The following is a 25,983-nucleotide window of genomic DNA, read 5'->3' as shown; positions in this document are numbered from 1 at the left end:
GTGTAAACAGACTGCAGCCCACACCTGTGCCAATCACTGAGTTTTGGCCAATCAAATGTAGCCAATTGTTCAAACTGTGTTCAAATGAGGCCGACGCCAACCTGTAACCAATCCAGCTTTTTCTGTACCTCCCTTCCATTTTCTGTGCATCACTTTCTCTTTTCTGTCCATAAATCTTCTTCCACTGCATGGCTGCACTGGAATCAGAGCCTATTCTGGCTCCGGAGGCTGCCCAATTTGCAAATTGTTCGTTGCTCAATTAAACTCCTTTAAATTTCATTCAGCTGGCCAGGCGCGGTGGCTCACACCTGTAATCCCAGCACTTTGGGAGGCGGAGGCGGGGTGGGGGTGGGGGTGGGGGTAGGGGTGGGGGTGGGGGTGGGGGTGGGGGGGCGGCGGAAATCACCTGAGGTCAGGAGTTCAAGACCAGCCTGACCAACATGGTGAAACCTTGTCTCTACTAAAAAATACAAAAATTAGCCGGGCATGGTGGCAGCACCTGTAATCCCAGCTACTCGGGAAGCTGAGGCAGGAGAATCACTTGAACCCGGGAGGTGGAGGTTGCAGTGAGCCACGATCACACCATTGCACTCCAGCCTGGGCGACAGAGCAAGACTCCGTCTCAAAAAATAAAAAATAAAAATAAATTAATTCAGCTGAAGTTTTTCTTTTATCAGATGCCGTCAAAAGTGGGACTTGAAGTAGAGCTTCTAACAACCCGCAGGAGCGCTGAGTGACTAAGCAAGGCACCTGCCAGACCCATTGTGCCGTTTCTCTCTTGGAGCAGCTGGATATCATGGTAAGTTCTCTCTCCGGTTCCAAAGCTCCATAGATTTGTGTTTGGAGCTGAGTTTGAGCAAATTTCTGATCCAAACTGGGTTTGGAAGTCATGACAGAAACTGGAGTGGGTCCGGGATCGGATTGGATCTGATAATTAACTGGTTTGGATCCAGTTAGAGGCCTATTACATCTGACTGGGTGAGAAAGAACCCAGTAGTAAATGGCAATATTGCAGGGGGTGTAAAACTTGGCTTTTGGAAATTCACAGGGATTTTTGCGTTCTATCCCTTTGTTTCATTTTTCTTGCATGCTAAGATAGGAAAAACAAATCATTGGCTAAGTTGATCAAGGGAACCTGAGAACAAAGACAAAATTTGAGGTAAAAAATGGGATCCTTAATTTCTGAAGAACTGAGTTCCTTCTGGCTTACACATGCATAAGTGTTAGGCCCTGGAAGCAGCAAAGTCTTACAGAAATGGTGAAATCTTACTAAAGATAACTTACGGTGAACATTCCAAATGAACAACACTGCACTGGAGAAGTGCATTTGCAAATGAGAGCTCCCAAATTAGTCTTATCTGAAGATGCCTATTGATACGCAGAAGCTCCTAAAATTTCAATATTTTTATTTAAAGACTTTAAGAAAGCCAAATAAAAAGCTTAAGTGACTAATTGATTTAAAAAAAAATTAAATCTGCTAATCTTTTGGCTTGGTTACAATCCCAATCCAAAGAAAATAGACTGCACACCAATTGGCCGATTTGGGGTAAGTAGTGGGGTACATTTTACCTGGGTAAAGGATAGGATTGGGTTAGAGGCCCTCCCTTCAGTAAACTCCTTCTTGGTTAAAAAAGGATTTCGCACTATAGCATGTTAACCACTATTCTCTTTAGATTAATCTGCCTTGCACTTTTTGCTGATGGCTATAGGTGACAGGATTAGGCATGTACAGGATCATGGGACATGGGGAACCTTTTTTTTCCTCGGAAAGGGAAACTTGCAGGCTAATAGGACTGCTAGAAAAGATCCCTTCACAACTGATAAGGAGCCGCCTGAACTTTTGATTCAGTGTTGCTGAAATGGATGGGCCTTTCTCTGGCCACTCTGAGCTCCTTGCCTTCCCCAACTCGCCGCAAGCAATGCTTTTCTCTTTTTCTCCTTTCCCTTTTCTATCTTTTCTGTTACTCAGGACAACCATCTTGCCCAGAGACCACATGTTAAAACTCCTTTAATCCACTTGGAATGGATGAAAGATGACAGAGCCAAACTAGGGGCAAGTTTAAGCCTGGCCAGTTCGATGTTGGGCACTAAGCAGAGTGGCTAATGTCTGTTTTGTCACACATATTTTGCTCTGGCCAGAATGGAAAATGTTAATTCGGGTCCCCCACGCATCCGGTTGGGCAGCAACTTATAAAATTGAAAGGCTTTTTACTATGGTTCCATGAAACAACAACAAAAAAAGATTTTCCTTTGTGTTGTGGCTTGGGCCCCATGGCTGTGGAGCAGCGAGCAGGGTCGCTGGTGCCGCTCAGGGATAGGGAATCCAGAAACCTGGCATGCTGTCAAAAAGGCAATTTCTTACCAGACTTCTGGCCTCTTGCTCTCTGTGCAAAAATCACTGTTAGCGCCCGTGTAAAGTTTTGATTAATGGGAAAATGGATTTATGAGGCTAGTCTTAAGCTGTAGCAAATCTAATGTACTTTGTGCCATGAATTTGTCTTTCTGCATTGTTCTGTCATAAAAAGGGGTACTACCATAGAATAGAATGCAGGCTTAGGACCCCCGTAAGCTCACTGTTCAACCCAGCCAACTGGTCAGTTATAAATTTTGCTGCAGGTCCCTGAAACAACAACAAAAAACTGGATGAGGTTTCCCTCCCATCTTGTTTTATGCCCTTGGGAGCTTGACCTTATAACCATACGGCGGTACTTTTTCTTGGTCTCTGCCATGCAGGGAACCAGAATTTGGGGGGTTATGTCATAGTTAGCTCTAAAAATTATCTTGAGCAGTTAAAAGCCTTTGCAAGCTTAAAATTGACTGCTGTAGGCTCCTTCTGGGAAGAACAATGGAAACCTTCCAAAGCTATAGCTCAGCAGCTGAGGTTTTGCCATTTTACAATGGCAGTCCAGGTTCAATCCTGGCTTAGGGAATAAGTGCTTTCTGGTTGATATCTGTGTGACCTTTACCATTTGTTGATTCTCTGCCCCTCCAGGTGCAACTTCCAGCTTCCTTTCTTGAATCTTCCTTTCTGTGAGCTACCTTTGGAGATTCTAGATCTTGTAAAAACTGCTAACACCTCTTTGAAAATACCTTGTACACTTATGGTTAAGTCATAACCTTAGTTAAGGATTATTGGTTTCACCTGGGAGGTTACCAGCGTAAAGTTCAAAAGCCAGAAATATTGGCCATTTGGCCTGGCTAAAGTCAGGTAATAAGAGATTTAAGAGGACTTAAAAGGCCCCAACAGACCAGATCAAACCAAAATGGAGTCACTCATGCTAAATGTGACATAATCAAACTAAGACTTTAAGGAAACACATAGATCCTAGAACAGACCAGGTTTTGTTTTTTCCCTGTAAATAGGATGTTCCAGCGTAAGCAACTACGCTCTACTCAGTCCTTCTTCCTACCTTGCAAAACCCACGGTTTTACTGTTTCCCAGTGGGTTTCAAGACCAAATAAGTACATTTACAATGGTGATGGTGATATCAATGACTAGAGTTTTCATCAGTCTCTCAAAACTGAAATGATGACCAAAAGGGGGAAATTGTTAAATCAAGTTTAGCTTAAAGCTGCCTCCTTACATATATTAAGTTTGACCTAAAGGTTTTTCTGTTATCGTGAACTACAACAAGTCAAGGTGTAAACAGACCATAGCCTACACTTGTGCCAATCGCCAAGTTTTGGCCAATGAACAGTGGCCGACTATTCAAACCATGCTCAAATAAGGCAAACACCGAGCTGTAACTAAGCTAGCTGTTTCTGTACCTCACTTCCATTTTCTGTGTATCACTTTTTTTTTTCTGTCCGTAAATCTTCCACTGTGTGGCTGCGCTGGAGTCTCAGAGCCTATTCTGGCTGGGGAAGCTGCCCGATTCGCAAATTGTTCATTGCTCAATTACACTCCTTTAAATTTAATTCAGCTGAAGTTTTTCTTTTATCACATGTAAGCTATGTAAGAAATTTTCTTACTGATTGAGCCAGTTTGAATCAGGGCTTTCTGTTACTTGCAGCCAAAATTATCCTAACTGGCAGGCATTCTGGCTTCTATCAGTTTCCCTGGCAGGGGCAAGAGTTGAACCGCACCACAAAGACCCCCTGTGGAAGTTTTGCAGGCAAAGAGGGATGATAAGGATCTCCCCAAAGGGACTGTGCCTGAGAGCTGATGAGATTCATCTTATAGGTTAGTGCCAGGCATCCCTAACTGGTTTGAGTTTGGAGCTGGTTTTGACCACCCCCAGACAGAGGCTGCCCTGATGGGCTGCTCTCTGAAGGAAATAGACTTAAGACTGGAACCCAACCTGCCCAAGGAAAGAGCAAAGGATTACAAATCACCTGAAGTTGATCCAAAGACAAATGGACATACTATCACCAAGGTAGCCCTCTTTTCTGTAAGTAATGACTATATACATTGTTTCGCTACTTTATATGTTAAATCTGGGCTAGTGTGCATCTTAATGTTACCCAAAAAAGGACCAAGAGAGCTGCACTGGCAGTCGCTGACCTCTCTCTGCTTTGTCTGTGCCTCATAATTACTTGTATCCTTGAGATTATTAGTAAAGCTTGATACCGGGTGAGAGTTCTTGTAAGTCTAATTTGCCAATTTGTTTCCTGTGTTATTTAGCTCAGAAGTGATGGGTGTAGAGCAGTAACTGTAGCTATAGCTGTTAAGTGTCCAAAGAGCACACTGGATAGGAAACCATTCAGAGACTACAGCCCACAGGGCATCAGCCACATCAAGAGACATCCCAGGATGCTCCAAAGATGTGAGTAGTCCAAACCCAAAGTAAGATAGAATTACTCCAGGTAAGGCTTAGTTTCCCAAAGTGCACAGGATGATTCCACTGAGAGAGATATACAGGTCTTTCTAGATGGTCACAATTTTTTTTTTTTTTTTTTTGAGACAGAGTCTCACTCTGTGTCACAGGCTGTAGTGCAGTGGCAGGATCTCGGCTCACTGCAACCTCTGCCTCCCAGGCTCAAGCGATTCTCCTGCCTCAGCCTCCTGAGTAGCTGGGACTATAGGTCTGCACCATCACACCTGGTTAATTTTTGTGTTTTTAGTGGAGATGGGATTTCGCCATGTTGGCCAGGCTGGTCTCAAACTCCTGAGCTCAAGTGATCCTCCCGCCTCGGCCTCCTAAAGTACTGGGATTACAGGCATGAGCCACTGCAGATGGTCACAGATTCTTGAACCAGAACCTTAGCCCTAGAAAAGACTCAATATTATTTTTTACTACTTCTCATATCCAAACTCGAGTTCACCTTCCAAGTTTGCTGATCATACTTTAACTAAAGATCATTTGATAAAGAAAGGAGAAACCCTTCTTCAGAAAGCTTACCTGTTCATAACTCACCTTTTCAGTAAGTGTTCCTGACTGGTCTAGTTGGTTCCAATCACTCTAATCATTAACTGGTTCCCAGGGAGACCCCCAGACACTCTGTATTTTTTCCTTTTGCCATAAGTAAGTCCAAGTACTGCCCACAAGCTTGGACCTGGGACTCCCTTGTGAATACTTAAAACACCAGGCAAATGCAGAATTTTCCATTACTCATCCACAAGCTTCTCTTGCTGAAGCAGGAAGAGAAGATCCACAGGAAGCCACCTCATCTACCATAGCTAATAAGCTGATGGTGGATCAGAATAAGGCAAAACCACAACCTCTTCCTGCTCCCATCCCAATCTACAAATAAAAGTTGTTCTTCCATGACTATACAGAGTGGATTCATCTGTGGAAATGTCCTGTTGTTACAAATAGGAACACTTCATCTTCTGGTATGTAAACCATCTTCAGAGATGATTCTTCTCTGATTGAAAATTAGGTCACAACTTTCAACTCTTAAGTTGTGGTATATGCAAGCTAGGTTTTCCAACTTTATCATTTCAGGATGTATTATAGTGGGGTAAGGCTGGCCATGGCTAGCCAGGAGAAACTGATGGAAGAACAAAATTATCTAAGTGATTTCTGGCGGTGATATGTTTAGTTAGGGAGCCTCAGTAAAATATTTATCTGAGCATGTTGTATTCCCTCTTGTGAGAATCAATTCTGTCTACTTGGCTAATGGATACAAAAGCCTGAAGGCACCACAGTTAGATGGAGTTTACAGACATTTTATAATTCCTCATTTAAAAAAAATTCCACAGGCATACAGCAGGCTGGCCATAAGCAAACTGAGAGAGGTCAAATGTACCTTGGGATCTATCATTTTTAATTTCTCTCTCTGAAATAGACATTCCCCTCATACAAAAGTATCCATTCTCCAAATATTACAGTCCTTCCATCCCACTCCCCCCAAAAAATCCCTTGCTGTGTCCCAAAGGTCTCTATTAGGTAACAGCAACTCTGAAAATGTAATCATCCACTTCATTCATTCATTTATTCCCCAAATATTATTGGGCACTGTTTTGTGTCAGGCATATTAAAGTAGCTGAGGACACAAGGATGTATAAGAAAAATCCCTCCCTTCCATCTTCCCTGCCCACTCACCTGATCATCACAAAATCCTTTTGCTTTGGCATCTTAAAAATATTTTATGTTCTTTCTTCCCTGTCTCTGTCCCTACCACCATCATTTTGTCTCAGCCTTCATCAGCTGATATTGAGTCTATTGCAATAGTCTTAACTACCCATCCTCTTTCCAACCTGCTCCATCCCACCGATTTTCCATACATGGATTGATATTTCTAAAATGTTCTTGTTGCTTCTTACTCCTTCAGGTCCTCCATAATCTGACCCCTACCCCCAGACTTGTCCATTCCCATTCTATAATAGTTGTAATACACTATGTTCCTGTGCCTTCATGCCTTGCCATGTGTAGCATTTTTTTCTAACAGCTTTTATTAAGATATAATTCACACACTGTTCATTCACCCACCTACAGTGTACAATGGTTTTAGTATAGTCACAAAGTTGTGCAACCACAGTCAATTCTAGAACATTTTCATCACCCACAGGAGAAACCCCACACCCATTAGCAGTCACTCCTCATTCCCCTCATCCTATCCCCTGCCTCGGCCCTAGACAATCACCAGTCTACTTTCTGTTGCTACAGATTTGCCTATTCTGGACATTTCACATAAATGGAAACATACAGTATGTGGCCTTTGTGTCTGGCTCCTTTCCTTTGCATAATGTTATAGCATATATCAGTATTTCATTCTTCGTTACTTACAAATAATATTCCATTGCATGGCTGTTACCACATTTTGTTTAGTTGACGGACATTTGGGTTGTCTCCACTTTGGGCTACTATGAATAATGCTAGTATGGATATTAATGTACAAAATTTTGTGTTAATATGTCTCCAATCTCTTGCATATACATTTTGGAGTGGAATTGCAGGGAAATATGATAACTCCATGTTTAACCTTCTGAGGGACCAGCAGACTGGTTTTCAAAGTAGCTGCAGCATTTTACATTCCTATCAACAGTGTTTGAAGGTTCTAATCCCTCCACAACCTCATCAACACTTACTATTACCAGTTTTTGTACATTATGGCCATCCTAGTGAGGGTGAAGTGGTATCTCATTGTGGTTTTGATTTGCATTTCTCTGATGACTAATGGTGGTGAGCATCCTGCTAAGTGATTATAGGGATCTTCTTTAGAGAATATGAAGCTTCTGCTTTATGCTCTTCCCCTGGCTTGAATGACCTCTTCTTCACCTTGGGTCCCATTCCTGGCTTGTTGGAAAGTTCTGCTTGTCCTTCAAAACCTGGCTCAATCATCATATTCTCTCTCAGGCCTTCCCTGACTCTCCCAGGAAGAACTGATCACTGTTCCTTTGGACCCATCCCTGTCTGCTCTGCAGCACTTAGCACCTTGTATTTTCCAACATGTAGAAGTTAATTTCTCACAACATTGATTTTGGGCTTGGTTATGTAACTTGCTTTGGACAATGGAATGTAGATATTTATGACTTACACAACATCCTAACAGAAGCTTTAATGCTATTCATAATATGGCTGTGTCCCTCTTTTGACCTTCTCCCTTACACCATGTGAAGGCACATGGAGCCAAGTGGAGCTCAAAGATGCCCAACTATGTTCTGCCAAATTATAGCCTTTTGCTACGTAAAGTGTGGTACATGTACCAGCAGCATTGGTATCTCCAGGGAACTTATTAGGAATAAAGAATCTTGGGCTCTGCCCAAGTCCAATTTAATCAGAATTTGCATTTTAACAAGATCTCAGGTGATTGACATGCATATTAAATTTGAAGACCACTTCTTTTTTTTATTTTATTATTATTATACTTTAAGTTTCAGGGTACATGTGCACAATGTGCAGGTTTGTTACATGTGTATACATGTGCCATGTTGGTGTACTGCACCCATTAACTCATCATTTAGCATTAGGTATACCTCCTAATGCTATCCCTCCCCTCTCCCCCCACCCCACAACAGTCCCCGGAGTATGATGTTCCCCTTCCTGTGTCCAAGTGTTCTCATTGTTCAGTTCCCACCTATGAGTGAGAACATGCAGTGTTTGGTTTTTTGTCCTTGCGATAGTTTGCTGAGAATGATGGTTTCCAGTTTCATCCATGTCCCTACAAAGGACATGACCTCATCATTTTTTATGGCTGCATAGTATTCCATGGTGTATATGTGCCACATTTTCTTAATCCAGTCTATCATTGTTGGACATTTGGGTTGGTTCCAAGTCTTTGCTATTGTGAATAGTGCCGCAATAAACATACGTGTGCATGTGTCTTTATAGCAGCATGATTTATAATCCTTTGGGTATATACCCAGTAATGGGATGGCTGGGTCAAATGGTATTTCTAGTTCTAGATCCCTGAGGAATCGCCACACTGTCTTCCACAATGGTTGAACTAGTTTACAGTCCCACCAACAGTGTAAAAGTGTTCCTATTTCTCCACATCCTCTCCAGCACCTGTTGTTTCCTGACTTTTTAATGATTGCCATTCTAACTGGTGTGAGATGGTATCTCATTGTGGTTTTGATTTGCATCTCTCTGATGGCCAGTGATGATAAGCATTTTTTCATGTGTTTTTTGGCTGCATAAATGTCTTCTTTTGAGAAGTGTCTGTTCATATCCTTTGCCCACTTTTTGATGGGGTTGTTTTTTTCTTGTAAATTTGTTTGAGTTCATTGTAGATTCTGGATATTAGTCCTTTGTCAGATGAGTAGGTTGCAAAAATTTTCTCCCATTTTGTAGGTTGCCTGTTCACTCTGTTGGTAGTTTCTTTTGCTGTGCAGAAGCTCTTTAGTTTAATTAGATCCCATTTGTCAATTTTGGCTTCTGTTGCCATTGCTTTTGGTGTTTTAGACATGAAGTCCTTGCCCATGCCTATGTCCTGAATGGTATTGCCTAGGTTTTCTTCTAGGATTTTTATGGTTTTAGGTCTAACATGTAAGTCTTTAATCCATCTTGAATTAATTTTTGTATAAGGTGTAAGGAAGGGATCCAGTTTCAGCTTTCTACATATGGCTAGCCAGTTTTCCCAGCACCATTTATTAAATAGGGAATCCTTTCCCCATTGCTTGTTTTTGTCAGGTTTGTCAAAGATCAGATGGTTGTAGATATGTGACATTATTTCTGAGGACTCTGTTCTGTTCCATTGATCTATATCTCTGTTTTGGTACCAGTATCATGCTGTTTTGGTTACTGTAGCCTTGTAGTATAGTTTGAAGTCAGGTAGCGTGATGCCTCCGGCTTTGTTCTTTTGGCTTAGGATTGACTTGGCGATGCGGGCTCTTTTTTGGTTCCATATGAACTTTAAAGTAGTTTTTTCCAATTCTGTGAAGAAAGTCATTGGTAGCTTGATGGGGATGGCATTAAATCTATAAATTACCTTGGGCAGTATGGCCATTTTCATGATATTGATTCTTCCTACCCATGAGCATGGAATGTTCTTCCATTTGTTTGTATCCTCTTTTATTTCATTGAGCAGTGGTTTGTAGTTCTCCTTGAAGAGGTCCTTCAGGTGCCTTGTAAGTTGGATTCCTAGGTATTTTATTCTCTTTGAAGCAATTGTGAATGGGAGTTCACTCATGATTTGGCTCTCCATTTGTTATTCGTGTATAAGAATGCTTGTGATTTTTGCGCATTGATTTTGTATCCTGAGACGTTGCTGAAGTTGCTTATCAGCTTAAGGAGATTTTGGGCTGAGACAATGGGGTTTTCTAGATATCCAATCATGTCATCTGCAAACAGGGACAATTTGACTTCCTCTTTTGCTAATTGAATACCCTTTATTTCCTTCTCCTGACTAATTGCCCAACTTCCAACACTATGTTGAATAAGAGTGGTGAGAGAGGGCATCCCTGTCTTGTGCCAGTTTTCAAAGGGAATGCTTCCAGTTTTTGCCCATTCAGTATGATATTGGCTGTGGGTTTGTCATAGATAGCTCTTATTATTTTGAGATACGTCCCATCAATACCTAATTTATTGAGAGTTTTTAGCATGAAGGGGTGTTGAATTTTGTCAAAGGCCTTTTCTGCATCTATTGAGATAATCGTGTGGTTTTTGTCTTTGGTTCTGTTTATATGCTGGATTACATTTATTGATTTGCATATATTGAACCAGCCTTGCATCCCAGGGATGAAGCCCACTTGATCATGGTGGATAAGCTTTTTGATGTGCTGCTGGATTCGGTTTGCCAATATTTTGTTGAGGATTTTTGCATCAATGTTCATCAAGGATATTGGTCTAAAATTCTCTTTTTTGGTTGTGTCTCTGCCAGGCTTTGGTATCAGGATGATGCTGGCCTCATAAAATGAGTTAGGGAGGATTCCCTCTTTTTCTGTTGATTGGAATAGTCTCAGAAGGAATGGTACCAGCTCCTACTTGTACCTCTGGTAGAATTCGGCTGTGAATCCGTCTGGTCCTGGACTTTTTTTGGTTGGTAAGCTATTGATTATTGCCACAATTTCAGAGCCTGTTATTGGTCTATTCAGAGATTCAACTTCTTCCTGGTTTAGTCTTGGGAGGATGTATGTGTCGAGGAATTTATCCATTTCTTCTAGATTTTCTAGTTTATTTGCGTAGAGGTGTTTGTAGTATTCTCTGATGGTAGTTTGTATTTCTGTGGGATCGGTGGTGATATCCCCTTTATCATTTTTTATTGCGTCTATTTGATTCTTCTCTCTTTTCTTCTTTATTAGTCTTGCTAGCGGTTGAAGAACACTTCTTTAAGCAACCCTGAGCCATCAGCTACACGAGCTTTTAAAACTTTGGAGACCAGGTGTGGTGGCTCACGCCTGTAATCCCAGCACTTTGGGAGGCTGAGGTGGGCAGATCACGAGGTCAGGAGTTCAAGACCAGCCTGGCCAATTTGGTGAAACCCCATCTCTACTAAAAATACAAAAATTAGCCAGGCATAGTGATGCTTGCCTGTAGTCCAAGCTACTCGGGAGGCTGAGGCAGGAGAATCACTTGAACCCAGGAGGCAGAGGTTGCAGTGAACCAAGATCACGCCACTGCACTCCAGCCTGGGCAACAGAGCAAGACTCTGTTAAAAAAACAAAACAAAACAAAAAAAAAAACAACTTTGGAGTTGTTGCCCCAACAAAAACTGACTGAAACATCCACATTGTACTCAGAATCCTGACTCATAAGGAAAAGAATCAGATGTAGCTTAGTTTTCCTCAGGAAGGAGCACTGAAAGTGTTTTATTATGTCTTTTTTACTCTCCAGACAGAAAGGCATTAAACTTCTTAATTTACTGCCCACCAATCAGGGGATGACCAAGTTAACTTTTATTCAGTGAAGTATATATATATAGGAGGGAGGGAAGAGTGGAGAAAGTAGGGGGGCAGGAATTACAGTCTGGAATTTTCCTGAAACGTAGATGATACCCATGAGATCTAAGAATCCCTGAATAACCTCCTAGTTCACACTTATTCTTCTGTTCTAAAAGGACCTCTGTAAGTCAGAAGAATGTGAAACATCAGTCTGTGTGAGAAGGGATCCCAACAGAGGTAGAAGGAAACTTGGTGAGCTCGACTTACAACATTAAAAGAGAATGAAAATTAGGTAGACCTTCTACCACATTATTTAAATTATTTTAGAATATGTGATTACATTCTGTATCAAAGCATTTTTGACTTTGAGGGAAAGCTCATCTCAAACTAGATCATGCAATAAGGAAATTTATTGGCTTAGATAACAGAAAGTCTAGAGTAGGTCAAGCATCGGGTTTGGTTTGATGCAGTAGCTCTACACTGTTCTCAAGGACTCAGATTCCTCCTGTCTCTCCACTCTGATGTCTATGGTATTGATTTCATTCCTAGGCTGGATCCCCTTATGTTTGTATTATTGGTACCAGAAGCAAGCAGGGCGATATCTTCCTGATAGAGTCTGATTTTCCGTAGACTTCCTCTGAAGGGTGAAGAAGTTTTACTCCAGAAGTTCCCAGCAAACTTCTTTTCCATATATCATTGCCACAAATTATCTAAAGACCTGCCATCCTAGAACCAGTCACTGGGGCGGGGGTAGGGGGAGCGGGGGAATGAGATTATTGTAATTAGCTTAGACTAATCAGGCTTCACCCCTGAACCTGAGGTATAATGAATATTGGATTGTCAAACACAAGGTCCACTGCACATTTTATTGTCATTAGTTATTTAGTTACCTGTTTCCTCCTCTAAGTTATACTTTCCTGGAGGTTAGGAAGCAAATTTTTTTTCCTCTACCCCCACAAAGCCTGGCATATAGTAGGTACTTAACAGATGTTAATTTAATGAGACTTAGAAAGGGCCAGCCAGTATAGGCAAACCCAATTTGAGATTTCTAGAATCTGTACACACCTCTGTTATATGTGTTACTCCTGGCCAGACCTCTCTGGTTCTCAGCAGTTTTGTATAATAAAGAATTTATCTGACTTTTTCCTGGGTTTTGGGCATAGAACTTCTAAAACCCTTGGAATTTCCTGAGTGATAGGAGTGTCTTTGTAATTAATGAGCCCCTTGAATCACACCTGAGTTTATGCTAATGAGATGATTTCAGATATGGGCTGGTCACCAGAAAGACCAGCCATGTGACTGGAGGGTTGGGGTTTTGGGCCAGCCAAACCTTTGGACAGGGGAGGAGGACTGGAGGCTGAGTTCAATCACATGGCTGATGATTCAGTCATACTTATGTAAAGAAACCTCAATAAAAATTCTGGACACCAAGGCTCAGGGGAACTTCCTGGTTGAACACATTGATGTGCCAGGAGAGTGACATGCATAGATTTGATGGGAGAGGGCATGAAAGCTCTGCATTCGGGACCCTCCCAGATCTATGTATCTTCATTTGGCAGGTCCTGATTTGTATCCTTTATAATAAAACAGTCAATGTTAAGTGTAGTGCTTTTCTGAGGTCTGGGAGTCATTCTGGCAGATTATCAAACCTGAAGATATTGTGGAAACCCTTGAATCTGTAGCCAGCTAGTCAGAAGTGCTGGTAGCCTGAGGAGCCTCAAAGTGTGGCTGGCATTTGAACTGAGGGTAGTCTTGTTGGGGACCATGCCCTTTAAGTAATGGGATCTATGCTAATTCCTGGTGGATAGTGCCGGAAGTATACTGCAGTATACCAACTGGTGTCAGAATAGAGGTAAGTCTCTTAAAATGAAGAGAAACTGTAAAATCAACCATATCTTGGAAACTCTACCAGTGGAAAAGTGGGACAGTGTAGATTCTCCCTGTACAGCCAGCCCAAGAGAAGAACACAGACAAGAGAAAAGATGGGGAGAGACGTTCTGGTAGAGACACAAGACAGCAGGCTACGTATCTACCCTTTGAGAAGTAAGAAAGAGGTCATGGGGGAATCATTGGACCTGATACATTGGCCCAGAATTTTATATGACAGGAAATCCCTATAAACTTAGCTCCTATCCAAATATTGTCTTTCCATCATCCCTTATTACTCATTAGGCAAATCTGGGGAAAATTTTATTTTCTAAAATCCAGAACATTTAACAGAATGCTATCCTGTTGTTCAAAGGCTCAAGATAGTGTCAAAGGGGGGAAGCCCCATAATATTAATTAGATAATAAATAAAAGCCAGTCTAGATTTAAAAGCTTCTGACAATTTTTCTACCATCTAACATCATGTAAGAATAAAGAATTTCATTACATCATGGAGTAAGAATTTCAAAATCTTCAATAAGTAAGGAATGGCCCTCCTTAAAGCAAAAATAAATTAAGCGAAGTTTAAGCTTAGTCATAAATCACTATGGTTAGAATTTTGGGTGGCATTCATGTCAGTAGAATTTAACAATTATATTAAACTAGTATATTATAAAAGTAGGACTTTATGATGATTTTTATATGCCAGATGTTATTCTTAAAATCCTGCTGTGATTTGGTGCAGATCCAGCTAGCGTCTAAAAGAAATACTTTAGAAAGTGAAAATTATAATAAATTGAGCCTTGGCTGTCAGGTTAAAAGAGTCTATTTTTTCCTGTCTACTTTTGTTCAATATCATTGTGCATTTTTCTTCTAATGTTGGCAAATGTCGAAAGGCCTATTTTTAAGATGTGGAGATTGAAAACTATCTGAAGACTTTTGGCTAGCGCAGGGTTTCTCAACGTCAGCACTACTGGCATTTTGGGCCAGATAATTCTTTGTTGTTAGGGGCTGTTCTATGTGTTATGGGAGGTTTAACCACATCCCTGGCTACTACCCACTAGATACCAGTCACATCACTCTCTCTCCCACAGTTGTGGTGACTGAAAATATCTCCAGACATCTATGATAGATATTTTTATCTAGGAGGTTGAACTATAAAATGGCAGTTCTAGAGAGAACAATTTTGTCCCCCGGAGGACACATGGCCCCCTACAACAAAAACAAAATCTGGCCCAAAATGCCAGTATGCCAAAGTTGAGAACACTGCTGTAAACTAACAAGACTTGTGATGGCAGTGGGTGAAATTTGTTTCATTTTTTTTTAATTACTGAATTATATTCACACTTAACCTCTGAGACCATCTTGTGAACTTAATTTGTTGCACTGCCAGTGTCAATTTCTATTCTTCACCCCCACATTTTCCTTCCAATTTCTCAGGGGTGGAGCATTGGAGCAAAGCTAAGCCAATTAGTGCATTCCATCCTCCTAGACAATGATTGGTTCAGAGGTGGGTATGTGATATGATCCAGGCCAATTAGAGTAAATATCTGGACTTTTTCTGGAAAATCAACCAATTCTCTTTGTCCTGCTGGAAACGAAGGAAGAAAAAAGAAAGCCATCTTAGGACTGCAGGGGACTGTATCTGTTGGTTGAATGACTCTGCAAAAGGAAGAGTGGAGAGACAGGGTGATCCCTTTAGGGCACTGGATCAAGCCTCTCCAAATGCCAACCCAGTTTCTAGACTTTTTGCTTACATGGATGATACAGTTTCTTTATTGTTTAAGCCATTTTGAGTTACATTTTTACTTGATACTTGCTACCGAAGGCATCCTACTGATATAACCATCTACTATGATCTCTTTCTGTCCACAAAACACTTCTGGACAAAATGTGTGGGTTTTTCCTCACACCAGCAACCATTTCTCCACCTTTCTGGATATCAGCCGGGTGTCCTACAGTTTAAGTAAATCCTGACATTAACTACCTGGAGTTAGCATTACATCCCACAAGTTAAAGCTTCGGTCCCACAAGGCTGCCCCACTTCAGATGTCAATTGCAAGTCCTGGACCACTAGGACTTCTGACCAACCAGCTAAAAATTCAGGCAGTTCCCACAACCCCTCCCTGGGTATGATAATTTGCTAAAATGGTTCACAGAACTCAGGAAAGCAATTTACTTGCATTTACCAGTTTGTTATAAAGGATGCAGATGAAGAGATACATAGGGTAAATTCCAGAAGGGTCCTGAATGCAGGAACTTCTGTCCAATGGAGTTAAGATGTGCCACCCTCCCAACATGTGGATGTGTTCACCAACCCAGAAGCTCTCTGAACCTCATGATTTAGGGGCTTTTATGGAGATTTCATCATGTAGGCATGATCAGTTATTAATTCACTCTCCAGCCTCTCTCCCCTCCCTAGAGGTTGGGGAGAGTAGACCTGAACATTCTATGCTTCTAATCAAGACGTGATCTTCCTGGCAACTAGCCCCCATCCTGAAACTTCAAAAGTTTCCTCATTAAAACAAAAGAGGCTCTATCACCCAGGAAATTCCAAGGGATTTAGGAGCTCTGTGTCAGGAATGATAGTCAAGTACCAACTATTAGACTAAAGATGCTCCTAGCATCCCTATCACTTAGGAAATTACAAGGGTTTTAGGAGCTCTTTGTCAGGAACTGAGACAATAATCAAATATATAGTTCTTTTTATGCCACACTGTCATTAATACTTTTCTTCAAGGCTGAATGTTGACAGTGGTTCCAGAAGGGAAGAAATGAATCAATCTAGAATGGTGAGGAGTTCCTGTGGTTTGAACAAGCTTTCCAGGTGATTCTGATGTTCCTCTTCTCTCATCCCCAATAAAGAACATTATTTTAAAGCCTTCTCTATTGGTCAACTCTTGCTGAAATGAAGAAAAGTTTTTCTTTGATTTTAACTGTCAATACAGTGTCCTAACAACTTGTGTTCTGTAATATGCTTTCTGTTCATTATCTCCACTAATTCATCTATCTATTCATTTTTCATTTATAGTTTCTAAATTTATAGATCGTGGTAAAATAGTGGTTCTTTTCTTTTTTTGAGATGGAGTCCCGTTCTGTCACCCAGGCGGGTGTGCAGTGGCACAATCTTGGCTCACTGCAACCTCTGCCTCCAGGATTCAAGTGATTCTCCTGCCTCAGCCTCCTGAGTAGCTGGGATTACAGGCATCCGCCACCATGCCCAGCTAATTTTTGTATTTTTAGTAGAGATGGGGTTTTGCCATGTTGGTCAGACTGGTCTCGAACTCCTGACCTCAGGTGATCTGCCTGCCTCAGCCTCCCAAAGCGCTGGGATTACAGGCATGACCCACCACACCCGGCAAAATAGTGTTTCTTTTACCCCCTAAAAGGTAGCATATGAAAATGAAATTGTTTACAGGCACATAATGGAATTTGGGATTATAGTTTGACCAAATAATTACAGTTGATGCATGTATTGTCAACCAATTTAAGATTATTCCCCAGCTTTTCTTCTTTTGAATATTTGCCTCGCATTGATGGTGAAAATCAGATAGCACTCTAGATAAGCGGTGGTTCTTGACCTTGGCCACTGCACTTTGGAACCAACTGGGGAGGTTTAAAAATGACTAATGCCGAAGCCACCTCCAGAGATTCTGATTTAATTGATCCAGGGTTTGCCTTCCTGGTTATGGGATTTTTGAAAGCTCCTCAAATGATTCTAGTGTGGACCCAGAGTTGAGAACCACTGAGCTTGATGCCACATAGAATCTTATAAGTGCCATTTGGCACTTGATTTACTCACCAGGCAGGTCTTTTTGTTTTTAGTGAGTAATTTTTGGGTATGGTTTTAGGAACCTTCAGAAATTGACTGAATCATAAATTTTCATTAGTTGCAGATGAGACTACATGTTATGGTCTCCCAAGATAAAATTTCTTAATACTATAGGCTTGTTTAATGTTTCTGATTAGGAATTAACCAATATGGAAATAGAAGTTTCATATTAAAGCATATCAACAGACCAGGAGACAGAAGAATGTTCAATGAACACTTTCTTTTCTGGATACTTTACAGGAATAGGTTCCAGAGATATTCAAGACAGAAGACAGAGGGTCTCTCTCTCTCTCTCTCTCTGTTTCTCTCTCATGACACACACACACACACACACACACACACCACTCATAACCTATTCATTTTAGTCGAATGTATTCCCAAATATCAAAAATAGAGACTATTCCATTGGCTTGAAAATTTATAATACCTCCTCCACTCTTTCAAGGTCAAATGCTAGGATATTACAGGTGCCACAAAACCCAAATTGACCAGGGAATTTATATTTGTCACCTTGATGCAGCACAAATTTAGGGGTTTTCTTCTTGCAGCTGAGAATCACCTGATGTAGAAAAATAATTCCAGCTGGTAACAGGGCAATAATAATAAAGACTTCAGTAGAACAGTGGACCCACATCACAGGACCTTGAGGTTTACCCAGGAAGGGAATGAACGAGAACCCTCTGGTTAGGGCTATGTCATGTTGTTCTTGGCAAATCCAATGCCCATCAAACAGAAGGTTCATGTGCCCCCAACTTAGACTGAACATGTGGAATTGCTGTAGCATCAAGTACTTTCAAGAACTGTTGGTTGGGGCCGGGCGCAGTGGCTCACTCCTGTAATCCCAGCACTTCGGGAGGCCAAGGCGGGCAGATCGTCTGAGGTCAGGAGTTCAAGACCAGCCTGGCCAACATGGTAAAACCCTGTCTCTACTAAAAATACAAAAATTAGCCAGGTGTGGTGGCGGGTGCCTGTAGTCCCAGCTACTCGGGAGGCTGAGGCAGGAGAATCACTTGAACCCGGGAGGTGGAGGTTGCAGTGAGCCGAGATCACACCACTACACTCCAGCCTGGGAGACAAGAGTGAGACTGTGTCTTAAAAAAAAAAAAAAAAAAAAGAACTATTGGTTGGAACTGCTCTGCTCCAGTGACACCAGGAACAGGTCTCCCTATTACTGCTTGCCTCACACTAGGAGGATTTGCTCCTTGGCACAGTAAGTCAGATTTCCCCAACACTCAGGTCAGAAAGTCTCTTGGTGGCACGAGGTCAGAATGCAATTGATAGAACCTCAGAACAGGTTGAAAGAAAGCAAACTACTGAAAAATACCTTGCTTCAGCAAAATATAGGGATTGACTGACGAGGGAGAAAAGCCAATACTTAATTAAAGGATTTCTAAGTGCCCATCATGGTTACAAATTAGCTATTTGTTAAATTTACCTCCCTTTTTTTTTTCTTTCCAATTTGCTGTCTTTGGAGGAGCCGTCCTAAATGCTATTTTATATTCTCTGTGGCAGCTGATAATTAAAAGTTATACACGTTCTTGTGGCTAGATTGAGCACCGTCATAGCTCAATCTAAATAGAAGGAATTATGCTAGTCTGAGGTACGAGAAACATTGGGTTTTTTGGTCTTATTTTTGGAATTAACTTACTTGGAAGTAATTTCAAACTTATAAAAAGTTGTAAGAATAAAAATAGTCCAAAGAAACCTGTATACCCTTAACCCAGATTCACCTATTCTCCACCCCTGCCCCTTTGCAAGTTTTCCACACTATGGCCCTTGATGCCAAATAGTTCAGTATGTATTTCCTAAGAATAGAAATAGTCTCTCACATAGCCATAATACAGTCACTGACTAATTGGATGCAAGATATTGGGTCCATTGTTAAGTGCAGGATTTTTTGCAAGTCATTTTTATAATATTTACTAATGTTTTGTAAATTTAGAGCCTTTTTTTTTTTTTTTTTTTTTTTTTGAGATGGAGTCTTGCTCTGTCACCCAGGCTGGAGTGCAGTGGCGCGATCTCGGCTTGCTACAACCTCCACCTCCTGGGTTCCAGCGATTCTTGTGCCTCAGCCTCCCGAGTAGCTGGGATTACAGGCACCCACCACCACGCCTGGCTAATTTTTTTGTATTTTCAGTAGAGACGGGGTTTCACCATGTTGGCCAGGCTGGTCTCGAACTCCTGACTTCAGGTGATCTGCCCGCCTCAGCCTCCTAAAGTGCTGGGATTGCAGGTGTGAGCCGCCACGCCCGGCCAATTTTGAGCTTTTGTGTGGGATGCCGTTTAGTTACTTGGAAACAGTTTGATTCCCTCAAGGCTTGCCTTTCAGCCTGGTTAGGCTGACTCAGACCAGAGCAGCCTTTAGTCTATGGCTAGCTTGACCCACTATTGAGGTAATACTCTTCAAAGTACACACAATGCCCAGATATTATGAGGATTCTCCACTCTGGCTATTGGAAGGATGAACTATTCTTGGCCCTGTGTGATCTCCAAGAACATTTCCACCTGATTCTTCTTGAAGATTGTTTCCCTGGTTTCTTTATACGTAGTGAACGACACAGATCAGTACTAAATTGAAGATTGGAGGGAAACTCTCTGCAGGTCTCCAGAGTTCAATCTCTGGGAAGCATTCTCTTCTCTGGTCTTCTTCACTGCAAATTCTAGCCACCTTGGCCTCTCCAAATATAATACTATATATTATATATTTTATATATACTCACCATAATACTAACAAGGAGCCTCTCCAAATTCTTAACTCCAGCCCCTCAACTCAGAGATCGGGGCTCTGTTTGGGTTTCCCCTCCTTGCACTGCAGCCTGGAATCTCACTCCAGGCAGTCAGCAGAGGCAACTGTAGGGCTGGCCTTATTTGTTTCTTTTCTCTTAGTCCTATACTGCCTTATTGTCCAATGTCTGAGGACCATTATTTCACATATTTTATCTGGTTGTTTAGTTTAAGGTAAGAGGGTAAATCTGGTCCCTGTTACTTCATCCTGGCCAGAACAATATTTTTGTCTACTGTCCATATTTCAATTTTGTCAGTTGACCTAATGATGTTCTCACAGTATTTTTACTTCCCCCCTATTACAATGTATCTAGGCTCAGGTACTGTATTAGTTGTCTTTTTTTTTTTTTAGCCTCTTTTAATCTAGAATGTCTCCACAGCCTTTCTTTGTCTTTTTATGACATTGACATTTAGGAAGACTACTGCTCCTCCCCCTTTACCTTGTTTTGAGTCTATGCGATGTTTCATGATTAGACTCAGGTTAGACATTCTTGGTCAGAATACAGCACAGGTGATATTGTATCCTTCTAAGGGTATCACATCTGGAGCTATAAGATGTCCATCTCTTCTTTACTAGTGACGTTTGTTTTGGTCCCCTGGCCAAGGTGTCCAATTTTTCCATTGTATAATTACTGCTTTGCTTCTTCCCTTGCAACTAATGAGCAATCTGTGGGGAGGCACTTAAAGATCATAGAAATATCCTGCCCTTCACCAAAATTTCCCCAAGATTTAGTATCTATTGATGATTCTTGCTTGATCCAGTCTTTAACGCGATTATTGCAAAATGATCATTTTCTACATTCCCAATCCTCCACATTGACCAGTCAGCTCTTGGCATTCTACCATAAGCAACAGCCCTCCCTTTTCCCTCATTTACCCATTTATCCACCTATCTATTTATCTATTTAATCAGTATAGATTCATGAATTCCTATTTTTCCATTGGTTTATAATTCATTACTGTACTTAACTATTTTGGTGCTCAAATTTGGTGCTAAGGTTTGGCCAGTGGGAGCTCTTTCAAGCTAGTTCCTCTGTCCCTGTGGCATGTCCCCATCTTTTTTCTGATCCCTTCCTTACTTCTTGACATATCCAGATATCCCATGCTCATCTTGTATCTACCTTGCTCTATTCCAGGAATCAGCCAGAGAAACATAGTTTTAAATTGTGAAATGAACCTCTGACATACACAGTTGGCTTTATCCAAGACCAGTCTTCTAGCCCTTATGGAAATGGCAGAGGTGCAAGAGAAGAAACTGAAGCAGTACTTTTATAAGCTACCCTTGTGTCATATTTACCATTGGTCAAAGCGAGTCACATGGCTAAACTGAGATTTAAGGGGTGGGAATATATACTGTGCCTTTTCATAGCAAGATCTGTAAAGTCACAAAGGAAATGGCATGGATACTGGGAAGGATAAAGAAATTGGGTTATTAATGCAATGAAATGATCTTAATCCAGAAGAAAAGAAGAAATTCTCAGATAACCCAAGTCATTTAAAATTGTGTCGCATCCTATCAGTCATGTAGCACAATAAATTATGAAGGCATGATCTATAACACTACCTACAAAACCACTAAAACTAAAACGTTTGGAATATAAACTGAGTTATACCCTCTTCTATCTATAAAAGTTGCTCACAAGTTAGTTCACATATGGTTAATTTACATATAATTCTGAATCACACAAGATTCATTGCCTTAGTATAATTTGTATAGCACTTTATAAGCATTAGCTGTGTTAGAGTGCATTAATAACCCTATTTCTTTATTCTTCCCAGTGTCCATGCCATTTCCTATATGACTTTACAGATCTCACAATTGAAAGGCATAGTGTATATTCCCACCCCTTAAATCTCAGTTTAGCCATGTGACTTGCTTTGGCCAATGGTAAACATGACACAAGGGTAGCTTATAAAAGTACTTCTTCAGTTTCTTCTCTTGCACCTCTGCCATTTACCATAAGAATGATATGCCTGAGTTAACACAGGAGGAAGAAGAGCAACAGGTAGCACAGAGCTAATCACCGTTGCCCAACCCAGCTTAGATCAGTCATGTCCCAGACATGAGTCTAGCTTAGAGCAGCAGAACTGCCCAGGAAGCCCAGCATAGATTAGCTGAGTCCTGTACATCTATGAAAAATATATTGTTGGCTGGGCACGGTGGCTCACGCCTGTAATCCCAGCACTTTGGGAGGCCAAGCTGGGTGAATCACCTGAGGTCAGGAGTTCAAGACCAGCCTGGCCATCATGGTGAAACCCTGTCTCTACTAAAAATACAAAAATTAGCCAGGCTGGTGGTGCATGCCTGTAATCCCAGCTACTTGGGAGGCTGAGGCAGGAGAATCACTTGAACCCGGGAGGCAAAGGTTGCAGTGAGCCGAGATTGTGCCACTGCGCTCCAGTAGCCTGGGTGACAGAGTGAAACTCTGTCTTAAATATATATATATATACACACTCATAGATGGGAATTGAACAATGAGAACACATGGACACAGGAAGGGGAACATCACACTCTGGGGACTGTTGTGGGGTGGGGGAGGGGGGAGGGATAGCATTAGAAGATATACCTAATGCTAAATGACGAGTTAATGGGTGCAGCACACCAGCATGGCACATGTATACATATGTAACTAACCTGCACATTGTGCACATGTACCCTAAAACTTAAAGTATAATAATAATTAAGAAATAAAATAAAATAAAAAACTCTCCAAAGGCTTCCCAGTCACAAAAGTCAAAAATATATATATATATGACCATACATGTATATATATGAGTATATATGTGTATATACATACATATATACACATATATGTATATATATAGTCATATGCTACAAAGGCCTTGTGATTGTCATGAGGCAAATGTTAACCAATATATTAGCTAATATAATCCTTGATATCCCTCATTAGATAGGTAAAATGGATATCATTATTCCTACTTTACAGATGTGGAAGTGAGACTCATAGAAGTCAAATGCAAATGATTTTATCATAGTCTTACAGCAAGTAGGTGGAAGAACATCATTTCAGACCCAGGGTTTTTGGCATTCGATTCCAGTGATCTTTCCACTGCATCTCTTGGTAAAATTGCCTTGAAGAATGGAGTTTAAGGGCATTCCTATGGAAGTCACATGTTCAGTCAAGGATCCTATGACAAATGGTTGCTGAGCTGCACTTCAGCTGGGCCACCTAAGACTTCAGCTGCTTCACGCTTCTTACCTGGAAACCAACAAACTTGGGGCAGAGAGCAGAGTAGGTAAGAGCTAGGTGGCATGTCATTATAATTGGTCACAGTCATAGCCAATTTATTTTCCATTCTTGAAGCTGTAACCATTTGAGTTCAAGTTGCAACTTAGTACAAAATGAAAAGCATATCCATGTTCTTTTAAGAACTACCTACTTCATTTTAAAACAACAATGACCAAACAAAATAAGAACTATGGAATTGTAATTAAAGCCTAGAGTTTGATAAAACCGAGTTGGTATTATAGTTATGAGCCACACAAGATGTTTCAGTCAACAAAGAACTGCATATACAATGGTAGTCCCATAAGATTATAATACCGTATTTTTACTGTACCTTTCTATGTTTAGCTATGTTTAGATACACAAATATTTACCGTTGCCTATAGTATTCAATTCAGTAACTATACAAGTGTGTAGCCTAGGAGCAACGGGCTATACCATATAGCCTAGGTATGTAGTAGGCTCTACCATCTAGGTTTGTGTATGTACACTCTAGGATGTTCACACAATGACAAAATCATCTAAGGATGCATTTCTCAGAATGTGTCCCCATCGCTAAGCCATAGATGACTGTATTTCTTAATGTCTTCCCCTGGCAAAATCATTAAAAATAAATATAAGTTCTCCTTTGCACTGCCATTAAAGAACTCAAATTTCCTTTAACTTAGGAAATATCAACAATCGCATTAGTTCAGAATTGACAAATTGGCCAGATCATATTACTCACTTGATACTTATCAAATTACAGATTCCTGGTCCCTACCACAGACCTACTTAATAATGTCCAGGTGAGGAATCCAGGAATTTTTAGTTTGATCAAGTAATAGGTGATTCTTAAGCTCAGCCAAGTTTGCATTTAGCTGATGCAGAGACAAAAAAAAGGCTATATAAGTTGTGATTTTAAATATAGTTATAGTTCTGATGCTTTAAGAAACTCATCGAACTTCCCTGGATCTCAGTGTTCTTATCTGTAAAATGGGGACATTGGATCAGCTCTGTCTAGAAGAGGTAAATAGAGATAACAGAAGGGACTGGAGCTTTAAAGTATTGGGTAGCAATCCTGACAGTATATTAGAATCCCTGGGAAACTTTTGAAAGTTACTGATGCCCAGGTACCACCCTAGGCCAATTAAACAGAATTTTTGAGGGTGGTTCCACATGTTGCTAGTTTTAAAATCTCCCCAGGTGACTTTAATGAATAGCCATGGTCACAAACTACTGCTTTAAAGGCTGACCCCAACCACATTGAGCCAGGATGATTTTGATTAGTCTCCCTGCACCTGCTTCCTTGTCTATAACCTGGGAAGCTGATACAGTTTGGATATTTGTCCCCTCAAAATCTCATGTTGAAATTTGATCCCCAATGTTGATACTGGTTGGTGGGAGGTGTTTGGGTCATGAGGGCGGATCCCTCACTAATGGTTTAGGATTTAATGTTTTCATTTCCTGTTCACTCACTGGTTTTCTTGTGTACAGTTACCCAGGAGTAACGTTTTTGCCATAGACTGTGAGTCTTGCAGACTGGCTCAGCTTGTCCTGCCAGCCCAAAGGCACATGTCTACTGGTCTCTTCTCAGGTGGTGATTTTTTCCTCTACTCCATGAGAAAGTTATAAGGTAGATAAAATATGTCTTCGTAGCCCCACAAGATCCTTTTGTACCCTCAGTGAGATCCTCTTTCTCACCTTCCTCGGACACCCTATGCTTTATTTCCTCCCATCCCCACCCACTCATTAAAAAAAAAAATCTCCCCTCAAAAAAAAAAAGCAGGTTCTCAGAAAGGATTTGAAATTCATTTACTATTTTAAGAGATTCAAAGATCTTCTGAAATCTGTCCATGTATCCTGTAGTTTAAAACCTCTGCCCAGACTCAAAATTTCAGATGTCAAGTCAGGGCAGAGGTATTTTTGGAGTAGGGCCCCTGAAATCATGTGAGTAGCTGCCTAGTTGACCTGCTGACAAAGGCCTCTATCTCAGTCTGGCCTGTGCACATGCCCCTGTGCATGTTTCAGGATTCCAGTCCCAACCCTAGGATGTCCAGATAGCCCCTAGACATGTTAGATCACGAAGGGTCCCAGCAAGCCTTCCAACAGTTGAGGTCCCAAGGGTATCCTCGGGTTCTCTCTGCAAAGCTAAATATTTTGTCGATGTGGCAAATGGCCACAATTATTGAGCCAACAAGGTAGCATGAGCCAAGATGCTAAGTCTGAGGTAGCTGACCTTCCACCCTGACACTGCAGCAATGATGAGACTCCTCCTGGTCATGCTATGTGGTTCTAAGGCCAGGCAAAGAGAGGCTGGGAACTGTAAACCAAGCTGGTAAACTGCAATGTTTATGTGCCCAGAGCACAAATTTAGGCACAGGGATATTTCTGAAGCCAGTCTTAATTCCTGAAAGTTTGGAAAATCTTGTGAGGCTTGTGTGTACACATGTCTGGGTAACTAGGGCAGTTCAATTTGTCCTATGTTAACCTCCAACCATGCCCCCGCCCCCACCAATTCCCCCAGAGTCAGTCCTTTGTTCCAGATTGGTTATCCATTTACCCAC

The 25,983-nt window shown here is 41.2% G+C and overlaps 1 protein-coding gene across 2 annotated transcripts in view; it reads left to right on the top strand.

Moving 5' to 3' along the window:
- Positions 1 to 414: 414 nt before the first annotated feature.
- LOC100971827 (putative transcription factor SPT20 homolog-like 2) overlaps positions 415 to 25,983 on the top strand; it is a 39,921-nt gene continuing 14,352 nt past the window's right edge. For both annotated transcript variants that reach the window (XM_055106819.2, XM_055106816.2), the window contains exon 1: positions 415 to 799. The gene's annotated coding sequence lies outside the window, so the exon portion shown is untranslated. The remainder of the gene's footprint in view (positions 800 to 25,983) is intronic.

This window comes from Pan paniscus, chromosome X (assembly GCF_029289425.2).
Source record: "Pan paniscus chromosome X, NHGRI_mPanPan1-v2.0_pri, whole genome shotgun sequence".
NCBI classification, from domain to species: domain Eukaryota; kingdom Metazoa; phylum Chordata; class Mammalia; order Primates; family Hominidae; genus Pan; species Pan paniscus.
This window is presented reverse-complemented; position numbering and strand designations above follow the sequence as displayed.